Source organism: Peromyscus eremicus, chromosome X (genome assembly GCF_949786415.1).
Source record: "Peromyscus eremicus chromosome X, PerEre_H2_v1, whole genome shotgun sequence".
Taxonomy (NCBI): domain Eukaryota; kingdom Metazoa; phylum Chordata; class Mammalia; order Rodentia; family Cricetidae; genus Peromyscus; species Peromyscus eremicus.
The window spans coordinates 40,191,269-40,203,426 of record NC_081439.1 but is presented as its reverse complement, the minus strand read 5'-3'; the positions used below and the strand labels follow the sequence as shown (position 1 = coordinate 40,203,426).

General features: G+C 35.9%; 1 protein-coding gene across 8 annotated transcripts in view; it reads right to left on the bottom strand.

The window, feature by feature from the left end:
• Dmd (dystrophin) overlaps positions 1-12,158 on the bottom strand; it is a 2,092,376-nt gene that overhangs the window by 1,456,212 nt on the left and 624,006 nt on the right. The window lies entirely within an intron of this gene.

The following is a 12,158-nucleotide window of genomic DNA, read 5'->3' as shown; positions in this document are numbered from 1 at the left end:
TAATAGATATATAAAAGAACAAGCTTGTAAGAAGTAAAGATGCTAGTTGTAAATGCAAGTTTAAGTAAAAAGATAGAATGAATATAAGATGAAAGAAATAAGAAGATAGAATGAATATAAGATGAATATAAGTGAATAAGAAATATATGCTAATGTAGTTCTACAGTTTAAGCATAGATAAGTAGATGTTAATGTTATATGTGATAAGAGTTCCTTTAAGAATATAAGCTTGCAAGAAGTATCTAAGGTAGTCTTAAGACATGTAGTAATAAGCTTGTAAGAAGTAAAGATGTTAGTTGTAAGTGAAAGTTTAAATAAGAAATAAGATAAGAAGAATATAAGAAGTAATAAGAAATATATTTGCTAAAGTAGTTCTATAGTTTGTGAAAAGGTGTAAATGTTGATCGTGAATCTAAGCTTAATGTATGTGGTGAAAGAGCCTGAGATACAGAGTTAGTGTCCTAGGAGATTGCCAAGCAGGCAGTCTGAGCGGTTTTCAAAAGCTCCAAAAGCTGCTAAGAAACTAAGAATGGTGGATGCCAGAACCAGTACAACAAGGCATCCACAGCTGAGATCTGTGGAAAATCAATGCAACACAGAAAAACCTGAGCTAACAGCGATTGAAGCCAGGCACGGTGGGTTTATTGATAGGAAGATCCTCCACCACCATAAGAGGTCTTAATCCATACAGCCCTATGAAGGGCATGGTGAAGTGGAAAGATATTCTCACGGGTAGCCGGCATGGCCCCGATCCCGTGCTGACATGGGCGGGAGGTTCTGTTTGTGTTTTCCCACAGGATCGGCTAGACCCTATCTGGGTACCTGAACGATTGGTGCGACAGGCCCCTTAGACGGAGAGACGTGATGACACCCCGGAAGCTGATGTGCCTGATCCTGATAGCCCTGATTCTGACAAGCGTGCCAGCGGGAGCAGCTGACTACTCTGAGCTCTTATAAAAGCCTGGCTATACCCTTTGCCCATAACATCAATTCTATCACCTTTTTAAAGAAGTGGGCGGGATTAGGTGCCCTGGCAGGCCTACTGGTACTTGTCTCCCTGATGTGCCTGTGGTGCTTTGTTCGTTTAAGGGTTTCTCAGCAACGCAATGCAGCCATGATTATCCAAGCCTTTACAGCCATAGAAGCTGGACAGTCTCCCCAGGCCTGGCTGGCCGCATTAAAAGCTTGATCGCGCAGGATGTGAGGCTAGTGCACTGCACTTGGGTCTAGCTGTATTGCAAAACCCAAGAAGAGCAAGTCTAATTGCATGTGGGTTGATGCCCTAATTCCCACCTCTGCAAAAGGTGTTCCCTGGGTGGATGACACCTGGACTAACACCAGTACAATGTCCAAGTTGTATTTTGGCAGAGATTAGACCTCTGCTCTTGCCTGCTGCTTAAAACAATAAAGGGGGAGCTGTAGAGAGCCGTGCATGGCCGTGCCTCAAAGATGGCGCGGCGTCTGGTTTCTGCCTTCCCGATGGCAGATGCTCCTTATTTGGCTAAGGCTAGGATCGGGCTTGCTTCTGCACACCTGGACCTAATCTGGCTTGCTTGCATATGTCTGACCCTAGCGGCATTGTCCACGTGGCACCACGGGTTGATTGCCCAGTGGCTATAAAGGGCGTGGGCTGGCTTTCCCGTGAGGGTGATTGTGAGAGTGACTGTGAGAGTGACTGTGAGTGAGAAATGAGAGAGACAATGGGAGAGTGAGTATGAGTGAGAGAGAGAGAGTGAGAGAGAAGAAAATGACTTTCCCGGGGTCAGAAGATTGTTCAAGGTTCCTGAATAAACTGCTTGGAGAAGAGCCTGGCGTCGCGTCGTCCTTGCTGGTCGAGGCAGACGCGACACACATAATATATATAAATTCAATTTAAGACACATTCATTCATTCTGTACTTTTTTTTTTTTGGCTTTTCAAGACAGGGTTTATCTGTGTAGTTTTGGTGCCTCTCCTGGATCTCGCTCTGTGGACCAGGCTGGCCTCGAACTCACTGAGATCTGCCTGGCTCTGCCCCCCTCCCCAATGTTGGGATTAAAGGCGTGTGCCACTGCCACTCGGTGTATTCTGTAATTTCAAATTAATGCCATTTAGTAATTAAAATCACACTAATGAAATTTAAAATTTATTTACTTACTAATAAATGATGTTTGAAAATCTTAGGAAATAATTGTAATGGGTAGATTGTATAGTCTCAGTTTTAGGTCAACATTTATTTATATGCAACTAGATGCTTCTAGAATACCAGCATACACTAAATATTTGTTAACCATTTGTCATACTTTCCCTTCATTGTCTACTAGGAAGTTTATCAAATGAGGTGATATTTCACATTGATTTTTATTCAAATTATCATAAAGATGAACTAGTATAATTTATGTTAATAATGATTCAGGACAAAAATACATGGATTAGAAGTCTGACAGAACTTTTCAAACAAGTGCTTCAACATGACAATTGAAAAGTGCAATCTGAATTTCTGATATCTACAGACAGAGACTCTAATGAACAGAGACTCCAGCACGGAAAATAACTTCCTTATTCTCAGGAAAGATGCCCACATCATTTATACCTCAGCAACTGGATCCCCACAAATGGCAAGTATTTGAAAGGCTAAGTTAAACCATTGTTGGGCATAAGAATTAACATGAACCATGTGCATGGAGACAGTTCATTTGTGAAACCTCATATTTACTTATGTTATCTACCTATAAACTGCTTATACTATAGAAATCATCTATAAAATAGTAAGTTTAACTACATACGATTTGACTTTGAAATATACTTACACTTTGAACAACAAATTATATTAAGCATATGTCTGACAATATAAGTATTATTGGAATCAATCTTGTTGATGCATGTCATTATACTAGCCATATTAACAGACAGGGGAACAAAGTATTTCTTGAGTCACTGGGCAACCAAGTGGAAGTGGAAGAGAAGAAACTCAGCTGATTTTACTATCACAGCCTGCTTTATCATCATAATATCTATTACTTGTATATATGTGTGTGTATACATATATATAGATATATATAGATATAGATATAGATAGAGAGAGATTCCTAATTTTATCTATGACAATTCTTATAGGGGGGGAAAATAGAAAAAGAAGTCATGTGGTTTGATTTTACAAAGAAGTTGTCATTAACAGATATTTTATAAGATCTCTTCATCAACGTAAAAAATACAGTTCTTACTCTTGAAACAATTTTCTTAGCACCAAGTTTACTTTAATGATAGCAACCACAATACACTTTGAGACTTATTTTGTCTCAAAAATATGGCCATGATATAAATGATCACACTTGTAAAAGAGGTGCAGAATTTTATGTGTAGGAATCAGAAAAACATGATAAATTTTAGGTCCAAGTAGGCAAATATTGCTTTAAAATAGGAAAAAATACAGATTTCTAAATATATAGTTATTACTAACTAATATACAAATTTAGATATAGGTTTTCTGGTTGTATATTAGTAATGAGTAGGTCATGTTACACATAGTGCATATTGGTAACGAATAGGTCATGTTATGCAAATCACTTTTTACTCTCCTGTGATTTGTAACATTCATTAAAGCAGAATGAATGTCCCATGAATATGTGCTTCAAAATGAGTATCCAGATGCAAGTGATGTGCATAAATTGAATAAGATACCCGCCATCATTCTTCTTCCTATTATGTCAGCATTATCAATACTACATGTGCAACTGTCCTTCTGCTAACATATTCCGTTTCTGAATGTGTGCCTCCTGTCAGCTCATACTTTCTTACTTTAATAAGTAGATAATCTTCCTTCCAAGTCCTTGGCATCCCTTATAACATCTATTAAATATGTATTGCACATGGAGGAAGCCCTCTATAGAGAACACTATTATGGGAGTTTCTGTGAGGCAGGGCTACCTAAAATCATATGAAGATTGTTTTTCCTTCAAAAACTGATACTCTATCTTCCTTTCCATAGTAGCACCTCTTGCACCAATGGCTACACTGCAATTCTGAATCATGGAAAAAAGGGAGAACAGGCCACTTGTACTCCTCAACAATACTGCTGATTTTGATACTTGCCAATAATATTACACCACTAAAATGATATATTAAGTGTACGATCTTACTATAGATATTTATAAAAGAATCTACCTACACTGTTCCCCTTCAAATAAGTGAAAATGAAAGTTTCAACCTAAATGAAACACTAAAACTGTAATAATTTTTGCCCATGTAATGGTATATGAGAAATAGAGGGTTTTTTTTAAGATTTCTAGAGCAAAAGAAAAATGTATCAGTTTTTAACACATTGACATATTTTATGACCCCATCCATCCTGCTTATAGTTTAAAAACTAATACCTGTAATGCCTCTCCCCAAGATTCAAGTAGCATTCCAGTGCTGTGGGATGGTCTGTATGTCAAATGTGTTGCTGATTGGTCAATAAATAAATCACTGATTGGCCAGTGGCCAGGCAGGAAGTATAGGCGGGACTAACAGAGAGGAGAATTGAGAGAACAGGAAGCTGGGTGAGGGAGACACTGCCAGCCGCCACCATGACAAGCCGCATGTGAAGATCCCGGTAAGCCACGAGCTGTGTGGCAAGGTATAGATTAATGGAAATAGATTAATTTAAGCTGTAAGAACAGTTAGCAAGAAGCCTGCCAAGGCCATACAGTTTGTAAGCAATATAAGTCTCCGTGTTTACTTGGTTGGGTCTGAGTGGCTGTGGGACTGGCGGGTGAGAGAGATTTGCCCTGACCTTGAGCCAGGCAGGAAAACTCTAGCTACATCCCAGATGAGGAGTTAGAAAAGATTGTAGGGGCCAGAGGTAGTAGAGGACTGTCATGAAACAGTGTTTTCTGGACATGATAGGTCCATTGCATATTTGAGCTCACAGTGGTTATGGTTATCGTTGCATGGACAAGATTTCTACAAGATCAAGCCAGTAAACGTTCCAGTATGGATGGAGTGAGGCTCACAATGTCCCACTCCTAGCTGAGAAGCCATTGCCCATTGGGAGAAAGTCCATTTTCTTTAGGTGCAGCCCCTGATAAGCTGCCTATGTTCTATTGGATGGCTCTGCACCCATATATGTCCTGGTAGCACCACATGGACTAAGTGGATGGTTTAAAAAGTATGTGAAGTTGGAAGGAAAAAGTGGATAGAACACAGGAGGATGTAGGAAGGGAGAGAACGAGAGATGGATGTGATCAAAACATTATATTCATGTATGACATGCTCAAACAAAATCAAATTTAAAAGAGTTTTTAGAACAAATCTAAAAATTTAATAATGCATTAATTATCCAGAGCAAGATTAAAGATCAAATGTAAACAAATTAATTTACATTTTGAAAACCTAAGTTGAATAGCAGCAGCAACATAATAAAGATGCTTTGTAGCTAGTTGAAAAACTCTTGTAAAAAATATATTATGGTAAGGAGTAATACAGTCTTCTTTATTAAACACAAAGTAGATTAGGGGAATTGCAGATGTTACTACAAAAAAAGGACAGCTATTAAGAAGGGATTTCATGAATGGACTACTAGTGAGTGGGCATGGGAATATGAGTGATCAGGTTTGGGGGATGGAGCGGGAGATTACTGAAAGAGGTGACTGGAAAGGGGGAGTACATTTCTGGGCTAGGTAAAAACCTGGCACAAAGGAATCTCCCAAGAATCTCCAAGGATGGCCTCAGGTAAGATTCCTAGCAACAGCAGTTATATAGCCTGAACTGGCCTTCTCTCATGACCAAGTAATACAAGTGCAGGGATTGGAACAACTCAGCCAAATAATTTTTGACCTACAGTCTGTCCTGCCTATGGGATGCATTGGGGTAAGGATGGTCTAGAGATTAAGGGAGTTCTCAACTAATGATGAGTTTAGTCTAAAACTCATGCCAGGAGAGTAAACCCACCACTGGCGTGCCTCACACCAGGACCCACAGGCTGGATGACCCAGAGACCTAGGATAGAACCAAACATGACTAGAGGAAAACATATCAATGTAATGATGCCTAATGATATTCTGCTATTCTCATAGATTGAAGCCTAGCCCAATTGTCATCAGAGAGGCTTCATCAGCAACTAATGGAAACAAATGCAGACCCACAGTCAAACATTAGGCTGAGCTTGAGGAATCCTGCAGAAGAGGGGGAGAAAAGATTGTAGGAGCCAGAGTGGTTAAGGATACCACAAGAAAACTCAAAGCATCAACTAACGTGGGCTCATAGGCGCCCACAGAGACTAAACCAACAACCATAGAGCCTGCATGGGATTGACCTAGGCACTCTACATATGTTACTGTTGTGTACCTTGGTCCTCTTGTGGGACTCCTAACAGTGGAAACAGAGGCTATCTCTGACTCTTTTATTGGCTTTTGGGACCCTACTCCTTATACTGGGTCACCTTGTCCAGCCTTAAGACATGGGGAGGTGCTTAGTGTTACAGCAACTTGATATGCTTTGTTTGGTTGATACTCATGGGAGACCTGCCTTTCCCGAAACAGAAATGTAGAAGCAGTGGATTGGTGGGTTTGAATAGAGGGGGTGGGGGAAGGAATGGGAGGATAGCAGGGAGGGTAAACTGTGATTGAAATAAATAAATAAATTATAAAAATGGTACAATAATTGTAATTTTTAAATTTAAATTTAAAAAATTGCTCTATTAGTTATGGGTATTGTTGACACTCTAAGATCATATTCACTTATACAATAATAGAAGCCCATCCTCAGCTTACATAATTTCGCCAGTATGGAGGGTCTGGTAAAATGTTTGGCATAAGTGGATATATCATAAATAATTCTTAAGCAGGTGACTAGTATAACTTAAATATCAGTTAAGCATGAGGTATAGATAAAATTCAGATATATCAGGATTAATTTCAGAGTAAATTTATAAAAGTCTAACTCTAGATCTGTCCCTCTTGATCAGCACATTAATTGAACATGAACCTGTATTAGTTACAAATCAGAGTACAATCAATTTGCCTCAAGCCAAATGGACATGTTTCTCTTCTACACCTAATATCCTTCTCCCATAGGACATTTCTCCTTGTTTGTTCCCACTGACTGAGCTCGTTTCATGGCTTGTACACCACAACTGTTTGTTTAGTATTTGTAATTAACATTCGACCTGAAAGGTGTCCCCTGTTTTGAAATAACAAGTATGTTTCACTCTCTGAATATATTCCATACCTTCTTTTCCTTTTTATTATCTGTGAGCATCATATGACAATATATGGCTTCATATTCATAAGACAGAGTTGTTTTGTTCATAACTAAGTCAGTGCTGGGAATATAGTAGATAATAAATGTCATTTAGATGGATGAATGCATGAATAAACTTAGTTTGCTAATTAGTGTTATTTATCTTCAGATGAAAACATTCTTCCAAAAATGCTATACTTTAGTTTACATATATTCTAGAGATTCAGATTTTCTGTTTGTAATTAAAACTCAATGAGCAGCATACTTTATATTAGTATAATACAGGATGTCCATATTTTGCCCCATTAGTCTATCTTATTTTCATTATTGTTAGAAAAAACTGTCATGGCTACATGTATTTGACCTCATCTGACATTAAAATGTTTTAGAAACTTGTCTATAATCCAGCCAATAAGTTGTCAATACTCATATATTCTCCCTATTATATATTCCTGTTCTTTCAGAACCTTTCTATTTCAGTAATTGCCTGTGGAAGAAATCATTAATATTTGGGGTCTGAATGAAACATTAGCAACAGCATGTTTACACTTTGAAGGAACTTAAAATATTTGTTTCATCCTAATTGATATAAATATGGAGACAGAACATATAATTTATACACATGTCAACAAAGGAGTATAGATATACTTTTCAAATTATTTAAGTTAGATCAGTGATTCTCCAGTGTGCTTTGAAATCACCTGGGATCTTGCTAAATGGCAGATTCTGGTTCTACAGAGGAGACTTAAAAAAATATTCTGCACTTTTCAAAAAGTTCTCAGGTGATTCATATACTTCTGGTCCTAGGAACTTCTAGATCTGAGAGGACATCACATCAGCACCATGGTGTGAGATAATAAAAGCAATACTGTACCAAACTGTGACATAAAATGAACACCAGGAATTTGACATCATACACATTATGATGTTCACTGCTTGAAAATTCAATTCAAAGATTACAACTGTCCGCATAATCTTATTAAATACACAATACATTAGTTAATTACTTTTTGAGAAAATACTCCATCTATCCACTATCTCACATGTTATCTAATTTCATGATTGAGACAGATATTTGGAAAAACAAGAATCATATTTGTGAAGATATATTTTTCTCCCCATTCAAAGTGTTTATGATAATTCATAGTTTTTTATTTTATGTCTTGGGTTTAATCCAGATACTATTCATATCTCTCCTGCTGCTGCTGATGTGAACTGTACCATAGCTTCACTTGGCCTCCTTACTGATTTCCTTTCATTTTCCTTAACTATCATAAAGGTTTTAGTTCCCCCCTGCATGTCATAACCACAATTATCATAGAATTTGATGGAACTTGCTATGCTTATCTTTATTCGTCCTCAGAAATATCAGTAAATCTCCTTTGCTCTCTACAGGTGGCAGGTTTTTTTTTCAACAAAATTAATTAGTTTATTCATGGAGGAGAAAATCTTCTGTTGTCCCCGTGCCAGTTGGCTTCTTGTGCTTCCACAGTTGGAATTTTTTTTTTTCTTATCCCTTCTTCTCACTCATCTCCTACCATCCTCAGGGTATTACACAGAAGAAAAACCAAACAAAACAAAGATCATTTAGCTTATTTTTCAACAGATTTCTAGCTTAAGAATGTCAGCATGTAGTATGTTATTTCATTTTGAAATCAGTGGCACTTTGTTCTCTCATTTGGTTTTCAAAATTATTTTTAGAGATTTACACTGCAAAAATATCAGGCTAGTGATAATTAAATACTTCATGACCATATATATCTTACCAAATATTGCTGTGTAGCTTTTCAGAGTCAGTTTATGGCCATGAAAGTTGATATTTGGAGAGGTAAGGAGTCATGAAGGAAAGTATCACATAATAATAATACTAACAATATTATAATAATAATTATAGTAGTAGTAGTAAGAATAGTAATGGAAAAAGAATGTAGAAACAAATATTTGTATTCAGGAATGGTATGCCTCTATAAGCATATTTTTCAATGTTCTAATTGTATAAACATAATTTCTAATATAATGTTAATTATTCTGATCATATTACCCAAACCTCAAGAAAAGACATTCCAAGATATTTTCCCTAAATATCAGTGAAGAAATTAAGAAATTAGAAAATGGTGGAGAAAACAGTGAAAATTAGGTACTAGGTAGAGCAATATAATGTGGTTAAGAAATAGTTAGCTTTGTGCCAGTTCTCTCATTCATAACTGTATCATTCTTCATTACACATTGTAGCAATTTTGCTTCAAAAATTATTTTTAATAACATATCACAAACAATGTGCCTATTTTAGGACTTTTATATTAGCCGTTCCCACTTGTCAAATTCTCTAACTCCTCATCTCCTCCTATTCAAAACTCAAACTAAATGGGACCAACTATGAAATTTTTCCTTGGATCAAAAAGTCTAGCCTTTCAATGATTCCCTAGCACATCGTTTTGTAACATCTTCAAATAGAGTCTTTTTAGATATTTCCTCATGGTCTTTAATTATTGGATGTCAGGTACTCTAGAATACCACAAAGTTCATGAGAACTGCAAATTTTTACATCTTTTGATAATTAGAGTGTCCTCCAGACTTTTACTTCAATCAGAAAAATTGAATATTTGCTAATATTTGTAAATAAAGATAAAAATGGACATGGAAGACATACCTTTTTACAAATATTCATATATTTATTTTTATTTTCTTAAACAAAATAAAGTAATATGCATTGCAGAAAATTAACTAAAAATGTGGGTTCATACAAGTGGTTCCATATTATTGTCTCATTTTTAAAACTATGTAAATTATTCTATAAAACCCTACTCTGCCTAAAAACACTGCCCTTGCCTTTTTATAATCATCCAAAAAGGTGAAGCCCAAACAAAAGCCCTAAAACTGAAATAATGTTGTTTTGTTGTTCTTGTTATCAATTGTAGCTAGGTAGTAATATTGTCGTTTTAGGATTCAAATCATCCAGAAGAATTCAAATGAACATTTTTATAAATGGTATAATAAAACACATGGAATTTTAATTCTAGGTTGAATTTACATTTTCTCACAAGTCAGTCTCAAAGTGTCATTAATTAATTAATTATTACAAGTAGCATATATCACATTGTTTTCTACTTGAAAAAAGAATTATCTAGAAAAGGTACATAAAAGGAAAATGTGTGTGGCTATAGGGAGGGTAGTAAATAGGAGACTGGCTTTTTTAGATAATCAATTTTTTGAGGTTATGATGGTTAAGTTGCAAATAGAATACCTACCTGATAAACTATGGATGTCTGACTAAAATTTGACAGCTCTATGTCTTATGACTTATGGTGACAAATGTGTGGAATAAAAATATTTTCCTATGGGGATTTAGGGAAAGCTGGCTGAATAATTATAATTTTTACTTCTAGGGTTAGTTAAAATAATTGCATTGATGATAACAGGGCAATCACGTCAATGTGTAGACACTAGTATGTTCTGGTTTGGAACATACAGTTGTGAAAATTCTCTGTTATAAGTTATGCCTTACTTATTCTTTCAAAAAATGGAGCATAAAAATGTGTTTTCTACCTCCCTGTTGCCACACCATAATTTAGTACTGGCATAGCAATCCTCTCAGCATATCTAATGAGTTTCTTGGTCCTATTTTAAAGCTTTAAATCTTCATAAATAATAGCTAAGTAAACTTAAGGCACTTGGACAATTTCCTTAGCTTAATGTATTCAAATCCACCATTGGCACTTCATTTCTTTTCATTTAAATATAAATCTATCTTGTCTCACGAGGCTCTACATGAATACACACACCTAACAATATAAATCAAAGCAACACATGCAGAATGATGAAATCTGCTGGTTACCTTTGGAAAAAATAGGCCATTTTCAGAAATGTCTCAAAATCTCTTTTTTTTTTGTTAAGTCATACATATTCTTAAACTGATTCACAGCCACACTGTGTTCAAATGAGAATTTTTCACACACAATTGAGAAACTTTTCTCCATGAGTATATTTATAAATAGATGAGTAATATTTTGAGTGCTTCTTCAGAAGAGAAGTTTCCTGTCACACATTACTCATCAAAAATTTTATGCACATGACTTTTTATATGGTTCTATGGCTGCTACATTCATACTGTAACTTTTGTATTAAATCTTAAAATATTAAATATGATAATGACAATTCTCAAAAGCTTAATTATGTAGATCGTCATCTACCTACCCAGCATCTCTACTTAATTTACTAATATGTAAATAGTTATAAACATGAAAATCCAGCTATAACATTTCAGAAAACAAAACAAAACTAACTTTGAAAACTCTATATGCCTTATGTTTAGAATCCAGAGTAAAATATAAAACTATATCAAAATAAGAGTAAAATACCTCAACGTTACCTGTTTTTAAGATGGACCTTCACAGGGCTTGAAGTCCCTAATTAGAACTTGCTGCTACTCTTGTAGAGGACCAGAGTTCAGTTCCCAGAACCCCCATCACGGTTTATAACCATCCTTAACTCTAGTTCTATTGGTTCTGGCGCCCTCTTCTGCCCTTCAAAAGCATCATGTGTATACCTGGTGCACCTAAACTCATAGAAATACTCGTATACACAAAATGAAAATAAATAAATACATAAAAATACATTTTCAAAGATGGAAAGGCAGTATGATGTTCATGATCACCTTCTGCCTTGCCCTTCTAATTAGCTAATATTTCATGTATGTAATACTAAAATTAATGTTAATTATAAGCCAATAAGGATTCACCTGAAAGCAGTTTATAGAGGATCACACTTGTAATCCTAGCTACTCTGAAGGCTGAGGCAGAAGACTGGAATTTCAATATCAAATTGGGCTTCATAACAAGTTCAAGGCAAGCCTCAGAAGATTGGTCAGATCCTGTCTCAAAATACAAACGTTCTAGGGATATTGCTCCAAGAAAAAGTCCTTGCCTGGTATATATAAGCTGCTATGTTCAACACACACA